The sequence below is a fragment of the Salmo trutta genome, chromosome 34 (assembly GCF_901001165.1).
Source record: "Salmo trutta chromosome 34, fSalTru1.1, whole genome shotgun sequence".
Taxonomy (NCBI): domain Eukaryota; kingdom Metazoa; phylum Chordata; class Actinopteri; order Salmoniformes; family Salmonidae; genus Salmo; species Salmo trutta.
The window spans coordinates 31447446-31460345 of record NC_042990.1 but is presented as its reverse complement, the minus strand read 5'-3'; the positions used below and the strand labels follow the sequence as shown (position 1 = coordinate 31460345).

Sequence of the window (12900 nt, the reverse complement as noted above, 5' to 3'; positions counted from 1 at the left end):
TGAGTTGACACGGAATGGACCCCAGCCCTGGTAGCAGCTGCACTCCTCTCTAGTCTCCACATGAGGTGGCAGTGGCCATTTTGGGGCTGCTAGAGGTTTCCAACCGAGTCACCTTTGTTGAACCCGCATCTACCCAGCTGTGATTGGCCCATTGATCCCAGCGGGCATTGTGACCCGTTGGGAGGTGACAGCATGCTTGCGTGACTATAGGTTGACTCACACTGATCTTGTGTTCTGTGTCGTGTCCCTAAAGAAATGTCACCACAGCTTGTTTCTAATCTCCTTCTCCTCTGTCTTGTCTCTTTTATCCATCCTATTCCTATTTCCTTATATAGTGGACTACTATTGCCCAGACTCCTATGAGCCCTAGCTAAAAGTAGTCCAATAAAAAGGGAATAGGCTGCCGTTTGGGACGCAGATATTGTCTCATAGAAGGAACGTTGAAATCCTAGATTCCCTCTATTGTATAGGCTACTTTGTATGCTATGTATAGCCTAGCTATGCTATAATGTTATTATATTATACACTGAGTATACGAAACAATAAGGACACCTGCTCTTTCCATGACAGACTGACCAGGTGAATCCAGGTGAAAGCTATGATCCCTTATTGATGTCACTTGTTAAATCCACTTCAATCAGTGTAGATGAAGGGGAGGAGGCAGGTTATAGAATGATTTTTAAGCCTTGAGACATGGATTGTCTATGTGTGCCATTCAGAGGGTGAATGGCCAAGACAAATGTAAGTGCCTTTGCACGGGATATGGTAGTAGGTGCCAGGCTGTAAAGGGTTAAGTGAAACCTTCACTTGAAACATCTGCTTTGGATCATTAGGTATGCAGGTTGTGATGGCGTTTAGGTGTGAAATGGCATCTCTTGTACTAATGGCTTTTTGACAGTTGAAGGGTGCCATCATGAGGCTGTTTTTACTTCATAAGGGTGCATTAAGCTTGGATGGATGTCACTGATCATGTATGTCTTACACGCCAACGGGAGGGGAAAATATTTTTGGTATAAATACAAATGTTCACATTCATTTATTCAACATTCAAAATATTAATATCTCAAAACTACCCTTTTTGAATGTGTTCATTTTAAGATATTGCTTGGAACAATATACTCTATAAGTACATTACATTTCCAGAGTGGGTTCTCTGCTTATTCTGAAGGTATGATACATTTTATGAGCACCATCAACACAATAAATTGAAAAATGTATTCAAAGGTAACTCCCTCTGCTGGTGTCTTGCTGAATGTGCTATCCCAAAAGAGGGCTGAGAATGGTAAATACCTATAATATACATTTCTTTGTATAAAATGGGTAATATCATTAAAGGTACAAGAGAGCCCACTCTGGAAGAGTATATTGTTACAAACAATATGTCTAAAAATAAGCTAAATCCAAAAGGGTAGTTTTGTTGAATAAATGAATGTGAAAATGTGTATTTCAGAATCTAGACATACTCCATATTTGAGAGAACACATTAGGAGTATAATGACAGCAAGAGGAATATACAGGTCTAACAAAGGCCTAAAAATGCTTTGTGATCCAATTATAAAAAGCATGTTAAAGATTCTTCCGCCCAATGAAGTTCCTGTGTGAGAATTGCCAGAACAATCTGAGATACCAAAAATATTTTCCGCTGCATGGAATCACCCTTATAGGGTATTGTCTGTGTGCATAACCAGTGAGCGCTCAGAGTCTGTGATTTTCTGAGGAACAGCCTGTTAATGGTCAATTGATTAGGGCTTAATTGTAGTATTGATCGAGCTGATGTGGAATGTACAGTGAGGGAAAAAAGTATTTGATCCCCTGCTGATTTTGTACGTTTGCCCACTGACAAAGAAATGATCAGTCTATAATTTTAATGGTAGGTTTATTTGAACAGTGAGAGACAGAATAACAAAAAAACAATCCAGAAAAACGCATGTCAAAAATGTTATTAATTGATTTGCATTTTAATGAGGGGAATAAGTATTTGATTTCTGGCTCCCAGGTGTCTTTTATACAGGTACAGCTTGTTACCTGTATAAAAGACACCTGTCCACAGAAGCAATCAATCAATCAGATTCCAAACTCTCCACCATGGCCAAGACCAAAGAGCTCTCCAAGGATGTCAGGGACAAGATTGTAGACCTACACAAGGCTGGAATGGGCTACAAGACCATCGCCAAGCAGCTTGGTGAGAAGGTGACAACAGTTGGTGCGATTATTCGCAAATGGAAGAAACACAAAAGAACTGTCAATCTCCCTCGGCCTGGGGCTCCATGCAAGATCTCACCTCGTGGAGTTGCAATGATCATGAGAACGGTGAGGAATCAGCCCAGAACTACACGGGAGGATCTTGTCAATGATCTCAAGGCAGCTGGGACCATAGTCACCAAGAAAACAATTGGTAACACACTAGGCCGTGAAAGACTGAAATCCTGCAGCGCCCACAAGGTCCCCCTGCTCAAGAAAGCACATATACATGCCCGTCTGAAGTTTGCCAATGAACATCTGAATGATTCAGAGGAAAACTGGGTGAAAGTGTTGTGGCCAGATGAGACCAAAATGGAGCTCTTTGGCATCAACTCAGCTCGCCGTGTTTGGAGGAAGAGGAATGCTGCCTATGACCCCAAGAACACCATCCCCACCGTCAAACATGGAGGTGGAAACATTATGCTTTGGGGGTGTTTTTCTGTTAAGGGGACAGGACAACTTCACTGCATCAAAGGGACGATGGACGGGGCCATGTACCGTCAAATCTTGGGTGAGAACCTCCTTCCCTCAGCCAGGGCATTGAAAATGGGTCGTGGATGGGTATTCCAGCATGACAATGACCCAAAAACACACGGCCAAGGCAACAAAGGAGTGGCTCAAGAAGAAGCACATTAAGGCCTAGCCAGTCTCCAGACCTTAATCCCATAGAAAATCTGTGGAGGGAGCTGAAGGTTCGAGTTGCCAAACGTCAGCCTCGAAACCTTAATGACTTGGAGAAGATCTGCAAAGAGGAGTGAGTGGGACAAAATCCTTCCTGAGATGTGTGCAAACCTGGTGGCCAACTACAAGAAACGTCTGACCTCTGTGATTGCCAACAAGGGTTTTGCCACCAAGTACTAAGTCATGTTTTGCAGAGGGGTCAAATACTTATTTATAACATTTTTGACATGCGTTTTTCTGGATTTCTTTGTTGTTATTCTGTCTCTCACTGTTCAAATAAACCTACTTTTAAAATTATAGACTGATCATTTCTTTGTCAGTGGGCAAACTTACAAAATCAGCAGGGGATCAAATACTTTTTTCCCCTCACTGTAAATGTTTCATTCAATGTTTTGAGCTTCAACAGAAAGCCCTGTGTGTCTATGCAGGTCAGGAGGTAAATGTGGGCCATTACTCTTACTGTCCTCTCCTCCTTCACCCACACCTGCCCCCTCCATTCTGCTATACAGTATGCCTATACAGTGGAAGCTACAGTACTCTTTAGCATGGAGAATAGAATATCATGGGATATAATCGGATTGGGCAGAAGCAAATCAACTTTAGCAATCACCTTTGTGATTGCATGGTTTCACTCCAACCCACTATTGTATTTAGTATTCATCCCCACCAGCATGTTCCCCTTGTTTTACTTCTCAATCCTAACACAAAGCGCTATAAATAAATAACTTTGCATCACATACTAGTGTTTGTTAGCTTCCCAGACCTACGTTGCATTTCCTCTCTGAGCTTCTCAGTGTGTGTCTGATTAAGATCAATACCGTCGTTTCTATCAGCCCTTTAAACCAACAGCCCTGGAACTACAAGCTCAGGGGAATTAGATGGATGTGACAACATATCTTTCTCTTGCTGCATTCACTGCTTTAATTAAATAATGTCTTTGTTGAACTGAAATTGGTACTAGGGCTGTTGCTGTGACCGTATTACCGCCACTCTGGGGGTCACGAGTCATGAAGGCAGTCAAATTCCACATGACCGTTTAGTCACGGTAATTAGGCTTCTCCAAGCTCTGATGCTGCTGCTGGTCGTTAGTAACAAACGTAATAACTGCCTGGTACTCAGCACTCTATTGTCCCTCTAATCACTCTGACATCAATGCAAATGTCTTTGAAAATCTAATCAAACACTTCATGAGCTCATGTTGCGCAACATTTCTATAGGCTATGCAATTGTGGGAGAAAACAGAGTGATGGCCGCTAGTAAATAGGAGGACCCATCAGCTTACAATAAGCTAGGTCTACTATATTTATTTCTCAACTTTGCTAATATTAAGCACATATTTACAACAGGAGTATGGCCTACCTGGCAGGCATGAAAATAAACCACGGGGAAAAGCGTCCATTTGCTTTTTAAGTGCATAGATGACATGTATTTTTTTCCCGCTGCCCCTGTTTCAAGACAGGTGCATGATAATGGTCCATTCTAAATGAAAACAAATGTCACACATACTGTATATTATTTAGTATATGTAAAGACGATATCAAATCAAGAATAGTCTGATGGGTGACAGTATTAGCCTATCACTTGTGAATTATATATTATCACTTGTGAATGATGCCCAGCATAAGAAACAATGCCTTTTTTTTGCGACTTGTTTCGAATCATATCAAATCAAATTGTATTTGTCACATGCGCCGAATGCAACAGGTGTAGATCTTACAGTGAAATGCTTACTTACAAGCCCTTAACCAACAATCCAGTTTCAAGAAAATCCCGAAAAAATAAGTAATTAAGGGACAGCAGTAAATAACAATATGGGCAATATGGTTGGCAGGAAGCTTGATGTACTGTGCCGTACGCACTACCCTCTGTAGTGCCTTGCAGTCGAGGCCGAACCGTTGCCATACCAGGCAGTGATGCAACCCGTCAGGATGCTCTCGATGGTGCAGCTGTAAAACATTTTGAGGATCTGAGGACCTATACCAAAACTTTCCAAGGAACTTAAAGCTTTCAACCTGCTCCACTACAGCCCCGTCAATGAGAATGGGGGCGTGCTCAGTCCTCCTTTTCCTGTAGTCCACATTCATGTCCTTTGTCTTGATCACGTTGAGGGAGAGCTTGTTGTCCCTAGCTCACACGGTCAGGTCTCTGACCTCCCTATAGGCTGTCTCTTCATTGTCGGTGATCAGGCCTACCACTGTTGTGTCATCAGCATACTTAATGATAGTGTTGGAGTCGTGCCTGGCCATGCAGTCATGAGTGAACAGGGAGTACAGGAGGTGACTGAACATGCACCCCTGAGGGGCCCCCGTGTTGAGGATCAGCGTGGCGGATGTGTTGTTACCTACCCTTACCACCTGGGGGCGGCCTGTCAGGAAGTCTAGGATCCAGTTGCAGAGGGAAGTGTTTAGTCCCAGGGTCCTTAGCTTAGTGATGAGCTTTGAGGGCTCTATGGTGTTGAACGCTGAGCTGTAGTCAATGAATAGCATTCTCACATAGGTGTTCCTTTTTTCCAGGTGAGAAAGGGCAGTGTGGAGTACAATAGATATTGCATCATCTGTGGATCTGTTGGGGCGGTATGCAAATTGGAGTGGGTCTAGGGTTTCTGGGATACTGGTGTTGTGAGCCATGACCAGCCTTTCAAAGCATTTCATGGCTACAGACGTGAGTGCTACGGGTCGGTAGTCATTTAGGCAGGTTATCTTAGTGTTTTTGGGCACAGGGACTATTGTGGTCTGCTTGAAACATGTTGGTATTACAGACTCAGACACGGAGAGGTTGAAAATGTCAGTGAAGACCATTGCCAGTTGGTAAGCGCATGCTTGGAGTACACGTCCAGGTAATCCGTCTGGCCCAGCGGCCTTGTGAAAGTTGACCTGTTTAAAGGTCTTACTCATAGTCGCACACCTCATGTATATTTTAATAAGGTTTGTATCACAACTGAATTTGCCAACTTCTTAAAATTAATTAGAGTGTAACTGGCATATATAAGCAGTGCATGAGTTTCAAGTTTGGGGACGATCATTTTCACCATAAAAATGGACCTTATAATAAAAGCATTACGTGTATAATTGCATTTGCGGTCACTTTTGATTATGGAGTTTTCCGCTAGTGGAACATTTGCACGTATTACCTACCATGTACCATGTGCACATTGCTGCGCTTATAATGTGAATAAATAGCCTAATAGTTAATCAACATTTTAAGCTAAATGTTCTGATCTGTTGCGTCAGCCACATTGCATTAAACATGTTTTTTGATGCTAGTGGTTGTATTAATTAGGGATCTATCACATCCCACAACTGTCCCAGACTATGTTTGAAATATTTATTTCTCACACAGAATATAATAGGTTGACTTTTGTACTACGGGGGATAGTAGATTGACATAGGCTAGTGCTTTTGCTATTCGTTAGGCCTACTCAACTTGTTGGCTGACCAAAAGTGAATGTGGACAGTTCATCCAATATCTTCAATATGCACCTCGGAATTGGATAAGGATGCGTGCAGTTGCATCCCCGATGTGTCTGTCTTCACTTGTAGCCTGTGAGAAAGACCCGATCACGTGACAGAGAGCCGTGTGATTGAGAGACGCTTCGGATTGCGCAGCACACTCAGGGAGAAGGGCACAAAGCAGCACTCCGGGCCTTAAAAGGCATGGATTTTTTTAGGGTGCATTTCAGCCACGAATGGGATGCCCCTGTGAAATTTGAGGCATTATCAAGTGCTTGTCAAATTGTGAATGAGAGACTATTGGAGTGTGTACAACCAACCTTTCAAGCAACTTTTTTTCAAATCATCATTACATTTACATTTTAGTCATTTAGCAGACACTCTTATCCAGAGCGACTTACAGTAGTGAATACATATATTTCATACATTTCATTTCATGCATTTTTTTTTTGTACTGGCCCCCCGTGGGAATCGAACCCACAACCCTGGCGTTGCAAACACCATGCATTAGAGTCGCATCATGCAGCCTTCAATGTATTAAAAATACATGGATTTATTAGACTTTTTAAAATGGCTTGTAGGCAATGTGTGGAAGCCAGGAGATGATAAATGTGTTATTGTTAATTAACGGTCAAGACAGTTATTTGCTTGTCAATCACCGGCTGACGATATTTCGTGACCTCCACAGCCCAAATTGGTACTTAATGCAGGTAAAACCAAGAATGTTATTCTCCATGTCACATAAAAATGTATCTGATGATTTATGCATATAGACATTGGTTGCTGCCCTTTGATTGTATCCCTGCTTATAAATATCTGGGCATCTGGATTGAGCTATCTTTCAAAAAGCGTATTGATGAGTTAAGAAATTAAGAATTGAAATTGGCTTCTTCAATAGGAATAGTTTATGCCTTTCATTAAACAGCAGAAAACAAATCATTCAGTCGACATTCATACAGGTTTTAGACTATGGGGATATTGTCTATATCAGTGGTTCCCAAACTTTTTATAGTCCTGTACCCCTTCAAACATTCAAACTCCAGCTGCGTACCCTGTCTAGCACCAGGGTCAGCGCACTCTCAAATGTTGTTTTGCCATCGTAAGCCTGCCACACACACACACTAAACAATACATTTATTAAACATAAGAATGAGTGTGAGTTTTTGTCACAACCCGGCTCGTGGGAAGTGACAAAGAGCTCTTCTAGGACCAGGGCACAAATAATAATATTATAATCATCAATAATTTTGCTCTTTATTTAGCCATCTTACAAATAAGGTTTTATATGTTCATCAAAAATGGTGAATAACTCACCACAGGTTAATGAGAAGGGTGTGCTTGAAAGGATGCACACAACTCTGCAATGTTGGGTTGTATTGGAGAGAGTCTCAGTCTTAAATCATTTTCGACACACAGTCTGTGCCTGTATTTAGTTTTCATGCGGCCGAGGTTGCAAAGGGCATCAGTGTCATCAGTGTCAACGTGGTTGCAAAGGGCATCAGTGTCTTAACTGAGCGATTTGCCAATGCAAGAAACTCTGAGCGCAGCCCTATCCAGACATCTGGTTGTGGCTTCTGATTAAATTCAATTTTCACAGTGCCGCTTGTTGCAATTTCAATGAGGCTCTCTTGTTCAGATATCGGTAAGTGGACTGGAGGCAGGGCATGAAAGGGATTACAAATCCAGTTGTTTGTGTCATCCGTTTCAGGATAGTACCTACGTAATTGCGCACCCAGCTCACTCGGGTGCTTCACTATATCACATTTGACATTGTCTGTAAGCTTGAGTTCATTTGTACACACAAAATTATACAATGATGGAAAGACCTGTGTGTTGTCCTTGTTAATGCAGACAGAAAAGAGCTCCAACTTCTTAATCATGGCCTCAATTTTTTCACGCACATTGAATATAGTTGCGGCGAGTCCCTGTAATCCTGTATTCAGATCATTCATGCGAGAAAAAACATCTCCCAGATAGGCCAGTTGTGTGAGAAACTTTAACAAAGTTAACCATTTTCACTGTAGTGTCCAAAACATATTTCAAGCTGTCAGGCATTCCCTTGGCAGCAAGAGCCTCTCAGTTGATGCTGCAGTGTACCCAAGTGGCGTCGTGAGCAACTGCTTGCACGCGTGTTACCACTCCACTATGTCTCCCTGTCATGGCTTTTGCGCCATCAGTACAGATATCAACACATCTTGACCACCAAAGTCCATTTGATGTCACAAAGCTGTCCAGTACTTTAAAAATATCCACTCATGTTGACCTGGTTTGCAGAAGAGGATGTTTTCCTTAATTCACCCCCTATAAATGTAACGGACATATACCAGGAGCTGTGCCAGACCTGCCACATCTGACTCATCCAGCTGTAACTGATATAATTCACTGGCTTGTATGCGAAGCAGTAATTGTTTCAAAACATCTCCTGCCATGTCACTGATGTGTCGTGAAACAGTGTTGTTTGATGAAGGCATTGTCTGTATAGTTTTTTGGACCTTTTCCCCCAACATTGTCCCAGCCATATCTGTGGCTGCAGGAAGAATTAAGTCCTCCACAATAGTATGGGGCTTGCCTGTCCAAGCCACTCGGTAGCTCACCGTGTTAGACACTTCTAGCCCCTTCTTATTAATGGTCTCTGTTGCTTTTATACATGTCTTACTACTCGAAAGTCGTCTTTATTCTCGCTCAAAAACTCCCTTGCCTCATTTTTCAAATTGTCATGCTTCGTTTCTAAATGTCTGCGCAATAGTGAATGTTTCCCGGAGCAGAGTAACGGTTAATGTGATTGGATGTTAATTATTTTACTAGGCTACCTGTATTTGACATTGTGTTGTTATTTCGCTGAACACTAGATGGTTTCATTTTATTTTTGGAAGTGAAATGAGGCTACTCAGGCGGGAAAAACCCCTCACCCAAATGTATAGCCCCGTTGGAAAATATAAATGGACTGTTTGAAAATGTGAGAGAAAAAAACTGTAAACCAAATGTTTTTTCGATTTTTTTAAAATGTCAATCACATTTTATTTGGTATTCCCCTTGACGGCATTGCGTGTACCCCAGTTTGGGAATACCTGGTCTATATGAATGCAGCTGCCGCTATATTGTAGCCGTTGGACGCAGTTTTTCATCATAGAGCACTACGCTTTATTAATGAAGATAGGTTCAGTACACATCACTGCATAGGTTCAGTACACATCACTGCATAGGTTCAGTACACATCACTGCATAGGTTCAGTACACATCACTGCATAGGTTCAGTACACGTCACTGCATAGGTTCAGTACACGTCACTGCATAGGTTCAGTACACATCACTGCATAGGTTCAGTACACATCACTGCATAGGTTCAGTACACGTCACTGCATAGGTTCAGTACACGTCACTGCATAGGTTCAGTACACATCACTGCATAGGTTCAGTACAAATTACTGCATAGGTTCAGTACACATCACTGCATAGGTTCAGTACACATTACTGCATAGGCTCAGTACACATTAGTGCATAGGTTCAGTACACATCACTGCATAGGTTCAGTACACATCACTGCATAGGTTCGGTACACATCACTGCATAGGTTCGGTACACATCACTGCATAGGTTCAGTACACATCACTGCATAGGTTCAGTACACATCACTGCATAGGTTCAGTACACATCACTGCATAGGTTCAGTACACATCACTGCATAGGTTCAGTACACATCACTGCATAGGTTCAGTACACATCACTGCATAGGTTCAGTACACATTACTGCATAGGTTCAGTACACGTCACTGCATAGGTTCAGTACACATCACTGCATAGGTTCAGTACACATTACTGCATAGGTTCAGTACACATTACTGCATAGGTTCAGTACACATTACTGCATAGGTTCAGTACACGTCACTGCATAGGTTCAGTACACATCACTGCATAGGTTCGGTACACATCACTGCATAGGTTCAGTAAACATCACTGCATAGGTTCAGTACACATCACTGCATAGGTTCAGTACACATCACTGCATAGGTTCAGTACACATCACTGCATAAGTTCAGTACACATCATTGCATAGGTTCAGTACACATCACTGCATAAGTTCAGTACACATCATTGCATAGGTTCAGTACACATTACTGCATAGGTTCAGTACACATCACTGCATAGGTTCGGTACACATCACTGCATAGGTTCGGTACACATCACTGCATAGGTTCAGTACACATCATTGCATAGGTTCAGTACACATTACTGCATTCTCTTGAAGTCTCGTAGATCGATGGATTGCACTCTTTTTGTTTGTAAAGCCCCTCTGCATAAACTTCCGCCGTTCCTGACTTCATTGTTAACTTATAGACGTATGAGATACCAGACCGGTCTCAGAGATGGCTTACTCTGGAGATCCCTTTGCTCTCCACTGAGTTGAGTAAATGTATCTCTTACTTGTGGAAGGCTCTCTAAAGTTGGATGAATTGGTGCCTCTAGGGCAATTCACAAGGCTGACTGAGGACCTTTTTTACTGACGAATGTGTTTTTCTATGATTTGTGTTTTGCTTTTCGTGTGTTGATGTGAATGTTTATATGTAGGCCTATATTGATGTGTATATTGATGTGTATACAGGGCTCATCTGTGAAAGAGACCTTGGTCTCAGCATGAATAAGCACAAAATATTTGGCTCTAAATTATGCATCATTACTATACTCAGTGTATATTATTGATAGGCATCATATATTGAGCTTGAGCTAGTATCCCATCATGAACTATGGATTTTCATACTATCATTTAACATTGTATCAATACTAGTGTTTGACTAACACATACATCTACAGTATGCATTATATACACTGAGTATACAAAACATTAAGAACACCTGCTCTTTCCATGACATACTGTACACTATTCAGGTGAAAGATCCCTTATTGATATCACATGTTAAATCCACTTCAATCAGTGTAGATGAAAGGGAGGATACAGGCTAAAGAAGGATTTTTGAGCCTTGACATGGATTGTGTATGTTTGCCATTCAGAGGGTGTATGGGCAAGACTAAATATTTTTGAATGGGGTATGGTAGTAGGTGCCAGGTGCAACGGTTTGTGTCAAGAACTGCAATGATGCTGGGTTTTTCAAGCTCAACGGTTTCCTGTGTGTATCAAGAATGGTCCACCACCCAAAGGACATCCAGTCAACTTGACACAACTGTGGGAAGCATTGGAGTCGGTTTGGGCCAGTATCCCTGTGGAACGCTTTCGACGCCTTGTAGAGTCCATGCCCCGATGAATTTAGGCTTTTCTGCAACTCAATATTAGGAAGGTGTTCCTAATGTTTGGTATACTCTCTGTATAATTTGTATGGCTATATACACTGAGTGTACAAAACATTAGGAACACCTTCCTAGTATTGAGTTGCAGCCCCTAGTTACAGTTTAACTTAAATTGGCTTAAATCTATGTCAAGACTAAGTAAGTACTGAATCAACAGTGTGATGTCGGAGGGGAGAAAAGGGATCCTGTGGAAGTGTCAGTTTAAGTCTCAGGCGAAGGTGAGATTGATTGCCATGTCATTTCTCCCTCCTACAACTTGATGGATAGTAAAAACTGACCTTCCAAGCAAAAAGGCAGTAACTGCTCATAGCGTGGAACTGAGGAAAATTGGCTTCAAATGTTATATAATTGTCTAGCCAAATTAATTATACGGAGAACATTGGCGATTAAATGATCTGTTGTCTTACTATGAGTAATTTTTTAAAATGTATGTTAACCCTGACTTCTGACACGACCTTTGACCCTTCAATGGCAGTTACTGCCTTCTTCCTTGGCATGATATATTATAAATTGCAGGGTAATAGCAAAGCAAAGAGCAATATCTGCCATTTTCATTTGTTAGTTTACTATAATTGTAATTTATGCTATTAATATAAGAGCAGTGTAATTACTGACAGTGAAACAGAGTTGAAACTGCATCCTTTGTGTGTCTTCCGCTAAGATACCAGTTGAATTTACATGGAGATGAAGGTTCTGCATCAGTCACATTACATGCTGTGTTTTACGTGTTATAAGAATAAATGTGAAAAGCAGCACTGTAATTTGTTTGAATTACATTAAATGATTACCTATTGGAACATGATAGAAGTATGACGTAGGGTCATACTAATTATACAAAATTACCATGAAATTCTTTTTTATATAACATTTTTATTAAATGACACTTAGACAATTTTGAATAAATAACAACTTTAAGTATTTTAAACATTTACATTTTCGTATTCATAAGAGGACATAAATGACATTTAGCTACAATTGATAAAATGCTGAATAATTACATTTCATTTTTAAGTAACATTTTTCATTTTATTGTTAAGAAAAACTTCAGTGCTCTTCCATATCACTCCTCACATTCACACTGAATTAAAAATAGCCAATAAACAGGGACTTGCATCCTAATGATTCTATTCTGTCATAGATGAAAATTAATACTGACATTTTGTGGTGTGCAAACATATGATCATAATCCTTTTTAGTTCTAGAATATAGGATATAATCAATGTTGATT

At 41.0% G+C, this 12900-nt stretch overlaps 1 pseudogene; it reads left to right on the top strand.

Moving 5' to 3' along the window:
- The window catches only part of LOC115174021 (syndetin-like), a 274337-nt pseudogene that overhangs the window by 47373 nt on the left and 214064 nt on the right, over positions 1-12900 (top strand).